Raw genomic sequence first — 6,431 nt, 5'->3', positions numbered from 1 at the left:
GTGCCTACCCTTTCAGATGACATAATAGACACTAGAGAAGTAAAATATAGAATGCCAAGCTTGTTCTCAATTGAGAAATGAACAGTGAATAAATAATTACAATGTCACAGGATAAATGCATTTTAAGAGTATACTTGGATTTTTAAAAAAGAGTATACTTGGATAATTGATATGTAGCATATTCTTATACAAGTAAAATAGAGAGGTGATAAAAATGCCTACAGAGATATATAGTTTTGGCATGGGATTATGTCCACGTTACTTTGCTAATTGAGAAAGGTGCATTTAAGAATAGTAGGTGGAATATTGGCCCACTAAAAGTTTTTGTTTACCTGCACACACATACATAGTAGAAAATATATTGTGACCTTCTATAAAATTATATTAGCTGGGAATATCTCTGTTGAAAACTGGGATTTTGTACACATTTTATGTCTAATACACTAAGATGGAATGAATGAGGAGTTTCTAGAATGAGAGAATGTTTCACTGTGTCAGACGGTGCTGATGTGTCATGAACAATGTAGACTGAGTATTGACCATTGGATTAAGTAATGTGGAGGTTACTATGACAGGCCATGCCATGGCATAGGAAAACTGTCTGACTGGGGTGAGAGGAAGAAAAATACAGAAAGATATTGATTCCTGAATATATAGACAACTCTTTCAAAGTCTTTTACTGTGAGGGAGAGTGAGAAAGAAGAAGACTGGAAAGAGGAAGATGTGATGGAATAGGAGGTAGAGGAGGAAAAGGATGAAGAGAAAAAGGAAGAAAGAAAAAAAGGAAGGAGAAGAAACGGAAAAGCAGAGGAAAGGCTATAGGAGAATGGGGGTGCCAGAGGTTTGTGCCTGCTTCCCTCTCTTCCTTTCTTTAAATTTTAGGACAAATAATGGAATGTATACAGATGGAGGTGATCCTGTAAAGAATAAAACTTTATGATAGAGAGGGCAAAGGTAGTAATATTTAGAGCAACAACCCAATATAGATAAGACAAATGGGAACTATTTCACCACAGCAAGGCATAAAACAAACCAAGAAAGAATAGTCCACTAATTATCAACAATTCATCTCTTTCCAAATACCTATCTAGAGCTATAGACTAGGAGTGGTTTACTTATCAGACTATGAGTGAGAAAGCTTACTGAGCCACAAAAAAATTCAAAAAAATTGATCTGTTAGTATTGATCAGAGACTGTCCCAAGCTCCCCTGTGGACTTGCTCCAGAAATATATACTCAGTGAGGTAGTCTATAGATTACATAGATATGTAGTCTCAGCTGTCCCCCAGCTACTAGAAGTTTCTAAATCTTACCTCAATGGATGACTAGAAATGTTGAGAAAACTAGTCTGGTTTCCATTCCCAAAGTCATATCTGTTTTGAAAATAAGATATGAGTCACCTGGTCCCGGATCTGTTTGGTCTTAATTCCATAAATGATGGGATTCAGCATAGGAGGAGCCAGAATGCAGGCATTGGCCAGCAGGATATGGATATGGGGTGAAATGTGGCACCCAAAGCGATGAGCGAGAACTGAGAAGATCCCAGGCCCATAAAAGAGGATAATGACACAAACGTGGGAGCCACAGGTGTTGAGCGCTTTGTGGCGAGCATCTTGGGAAGGGATGCGAAAGACAGCACGGAGAATACGCATATATGAAACAATAATTAGAAAAACATCTAAAGCAATTGTTGACATAAGAAGAAAAAGTCCATACCAGATGTTTACTGGTATGTCATCACAGGAAAATTTGGCCAACCCAATGTGCTCACAAACAGTGTGTGGAAGAATGTTACTTTTGCAAAAAGTCAGTCTTTTCAGAAGAAATATTATGGGAAATACTGTACCGAAACTTCTCAGAAAGATAGTCAAACCAATTTTTCCAATCAGCGCATGTGTAAGGATAGCTGTGTATCTTAGCGGGTAGCATATGGCAATGTAGCGGTCAAATGCCATCACCAGCAGGATCCCTGACTCAGACATGAAAGTGGAAGTGAGGAAGAATACCTGAGCGATGCAGCAATTCAGGGAGATCTCCCCAGCATGGAACCAGAAGATGGCCAAGGCCTGAGGTACTGTGCACGTAGAGAGGACAACATCTGTTCCGGCCAGCATGCAGAGGAAGAGGTACATGGGTTCATGGAGGCTGGGCTTGGTGAGGATAATGAAGATGAGCAGACTGTTCCCAACAGGGCCATGACATAGGAAATGAAGAAGGGGATGGAAATCCACATGTGCTGGTCCTCAAGGCCAGGGATGCCCAGCAAGTAGAAGACTGTGTGGCTAATACTAGTGTGGTTTGAGGTAGTCATACCTGGGAAGACCACCAGAGACATCACTTCTTATTCACAGAGACAGAGGAAAATGCAGATTTCCCTGGAGTATTCTTTGTGAAGATACCATGAAATTTTGACATATTCCTCATTTCCATCTTCTTTGAACATACAAATAATAAGACACAAACATTGGTGAAAAAGATATGTGCTCTGCCCTCAATGAGTGACATTCTCATTAAAAGATACACGTTTCTAAGCAATTAAAGTAAAAATATCATTGTATGTTCTTTCCTACAAAACAGGTAGTTATCAATGTAGAGAAGAAACCGTTGTGTGTGTCTGGGAAGGCAGTAACAAGATGATTCTTGCACTTGAGATTAAGCAGTGAACATAAGGTGAAGAGTGAAAATAGGGAATCACCATGAGAAAATGTTTGCATGCTTGAAACATTTTTAGCCCAGGTAGCTGATGCATAGGAAGTGTCGGGCAGGGCAGGGAGGATTCAAACAGGCAGATTTTTCCTGATTGTGAAGGGCCTTGATCACAACTTCACAGTAAGACTTCATCCTTTGCACAGGGAACATTGTCAGATGTCTTGAAGCCAATAGTTTAGAACAATTATTCTACTTTGGAAAAATTACTGATAGAGATTCATGAAAACAGTAATTGACCAAAAATATAGGATTCTAAAATGCCAGTAGTGTTCCAGGAATAGAATGGATCAGATTATAATTCAGTCACAGAAGAATTAATCTAACATTTATTATGTATATGCCTTATGCCAGAGAGTATGGTAAGCACTTTGCATGTGGCACTTTGTGTATTTCTGAATTTTGATGTTGAATATCCAATTTCAGGATTGGGTATTAACCCCATTTCACACATAAGGGAAGCGGGACTCAATGAATGTGGATCATTTTCCAAATATCACAAACCAATACCTGATAGAAATAAGACTTTAAATTTCTGAAATTGCCCTAGCTGGTTTGGCTCAGTAAATAGAGCGTCGGCCTGCGGACCAAAGGGTCCAGGGTTCAATTCTGGTCAAGGGCACATTCCTTGGTTGCAGGCTCCTCCCCAGCCCAGGCCCTGGTCAGGGCTCGTGCAGGAGGCAACCAATCAATGTGTTTCTCTCACATCGATGTTTCTCTCTGTCTTTCTCTCTCTCTTCCACTCTCCCTAAAAATCAATGGAAAAATATCCTCAGGTGAGCATTAACCAAATAATAATAATAATAATAATAATAATAATAATAATTTCTGAAATTATCACATACAATTTTCTCACTCATTTAAGAAGATAACTAAAAGACATGTAAGAGGCAACATTCACAGGGAATATGTGCCTAAACTAAAGCACTCCTTGTGCTCACAATTTAGGGAACTAAATTTAGAAATAACTGAAATGGGGAAAAGAAACACATTATTGCTGGGCACACAATACCATGATATTTGAAAGACTTTTCTGAAGTGGAAACTATCACATGTTTGGAAGTGTACTTTCACTCATTAACTCAGTCATTTAGCAAGTGTATTTTAAGTGTTACCATTTTTCAAGTACCATATTACAAACGGGGACTATCAAAAAAAATGAAAAACATCCAGGATCCTAGGGGCTTACAGTTTGAGGGTGAAACAAATTTGTAAACAGGTGGTTTTGGAGAACTGGAGACCAATGCTAATTCCCTCTGATGAAGAGTTATCTCTAAATACCTATTGCAGTAGCTGTTATATCTTATGCACATTATGATTATTTCTTCCACACCAGGTTCCCCCTTTTGATTCCTCTGTTTTCTTCTTTCTGGAGAGGAAAAGCAGCTCCTATTACCATCCTATAAGCAATGAGAGGAATTGCTCTGCCATTGAAGTTACTGGTCAAGACAGCCCAGTCACAGCCTGGAGAAGGGAACTATCTCTATAGAGCGTATGGCTGCTCTGTGAGAGAAAGGGCCCAGGGAACACACAATTCAACAAAGACTAGAGCTTCCGATGAGGAATGATTATAGACGCTGATGATGCCAAGTTATTGAAGAAGGGTTGTAGCACATAATTTTTATTAATTTCAGCCCATGACCAAAGCCAGAGAACTAAGAGGTTGCAGAACTGCCTGTTTGATCTCCTGTTGGAAAGATTTTGCTCTAACACATGTTTATCCTAGAAATCCCTTCTCAAATGACTCCTTCTTCATACATTCTTCTCACATCTGCCCAAGACGGTCTGGCTGCCTCCTCAAAGTCCTTCCCACACCCTGCTTTGGGAAGCCTGGCATAGATCTCAGTCATCATCAAGGCACTTCTCACATTTTCTAAGATATGTCTTCAGTCTTCTGTGGGTTATTTTCAGACCCAGTCAATTTATTCAGGCACCTGTTATTTTTTTTTTTTTGGATGGTATCACTTTACTTACATACTTTTAATAACATCAGGAAATCCTTTCCCACACCTCAACCTTCACTTCCCCTGTAACCAACCAGATTTGTGTGTCTAGTCTTTTCTATTCAGCACCCACATATATCAATAGTCTTTCAGAGTCCTCTATCTCTGGCCTATCTGTGACATAATATCAGCCCAGCCCTTACCTTGATCATAGAAGCACCCCAATCACAGATGTCTAATTCACTCACCAGTCTTAGATTAAGTTTCAGGAACAGACATTAAATTGGAGATGAAATTCAGCTTGTTGCATTCCAGGAGTTGGGTTGTTTATCCTCTGTCATAAAAGCCCTTGAGGGAAGCACTTACACCAGGACTCCAGGGACAGAGCTGTCTCCACCAGCCTCATCATTGTCCCTAATGGACATGTTTGCTAACACCATTTCCCAATGCCTTTACCTCTTCCTGTCCATTTCTCTCTTGCTTCTCTCCAGAGGATCCTATACAAAAATCATCTACCACCTAAGCTAGCCTTGCTACAGATCTATTTTATTACAATGGGAATATAAGTGCTTACAATTAATAGGGACTCATGGTTTCTAAAGGTTTAATCTTCATGAAAAGAATTCCATAAAAATTCACAGTTTCAAATTTCAGAGTCATTAATAATGTTCAACTCTGATGTCTAAGGGTATAGAATTGTACAAACTTAACAATTAGTAGAAGACATGTGAGTCTTGATTACCTCAGCCACATTTCTATTTCATTTGCCTGGTCCCACCTTTTTCCATTACACTTTATAATAAATTATCTAAATACTAGAGGCCCAGTACACGGATTCATGCACATTGAGGGAAATTAATTAGAAGAAATATTTTAATATCGCTATTTGCCCTTTCTCTACAATAGAAGTGTCAACCAAATTCATGATTGACAATGACAGATCGAAACACACGCGTGCAATTGGTGCCAGTGAGAGCTTTATATATATAAATAAACTTGCTTAATTAGACCTGCTTTCTGATTTAGCTAAACTTTTTCCAGCCCAGTGAAGCACCCCAACTTCTCTTTCAGGTAACTGTCAGCAACATAGCAGTAAATATCAACGCGAAGCAGATTATTATTGTAGATCACACAGGGAGAACAAAGGGTGAAATATTTAACTGTAGCAGTGTTTGACTATATTCTGTGCAGTGAGAAAACCAGAAGTCATTTTCAAGTTCCACCATTTCTTACTTCTTTTCAGCCAGGTCAAATTTCTAAACTTTCTAAATCTCTTTTCCCCTGGTTAATGAAAAGAAACTAGGATTCTACCGAGTCTACAATCTACCTACTCCAGGACTTCTGTGAGGATCAAATGAGATGAAGCACATGGGAACACTTCACAGACATTTGATTAAACTGTAAAATGTCTGCACCTGACTATAAAGCAAGTCGTATTCCTGGGCTGAAGAAACTCCAAGGCCGCTGGTCACTAGGGAAAGGAAGCCGGGTGTTGCTATGTGACATCATTACCTGGCACCCACAGCGACCATTTCCAGATTGGGCTGGGCTGTGGGCTGCATTTTGCTCCATGGGGTCTCAGCAGCATCGCCTGCAATTTGGTGGGGTGTCGCTCTGGGGTGGTGGTGGGGCCTGTGTCCCACTTGGGGGAAGCCGAGTGTTGGTTTGTTGGCGCCAGATCCGTGGTGCTGACCAGTGCATGTCATGGCAGCTTCTGCATTAAGCATCTGCCCCCTGGTAGTCAGTATGCATCATAGCTACCAGTTGGATGGTCAGAGGGACA

General features: G+C 40.0%; 1 pseudogene; it reads right to left on the bottom strand.

Moving 5' to 3' along the window:
- Positions 1–1,366: 1,366 nt before the first annotated feature.
- Positions 1,367–2,310, bottom strand: LOC102422296 (annotated as a pseudogene).
- Between the last annotated feature and the right edge of the window lie 4,121 nt (positions 2,311–6,431).

The sequence above is a fragment of the Myotis lucifugus genome, unplaced genomic scaffold (assembly GCF_000147115.1).
Source record: "Myotis lucifugus unplaced genomic scaffold, Myoluc2.0 scaffold_138, whole genome shotgun sequence".
NCBI classification, from domain to species: domain Eukaryota; kingdom Metazoa; phylum Chordata; class Mammalia; order Chiroptera; family Vespertilionidae; genus Myotis; species Myotis lucifugus.
Note: the sequence above shows the minus strand (reverse complement) of the source record. Positions and strands in the feature narration are given on the sequence as shown.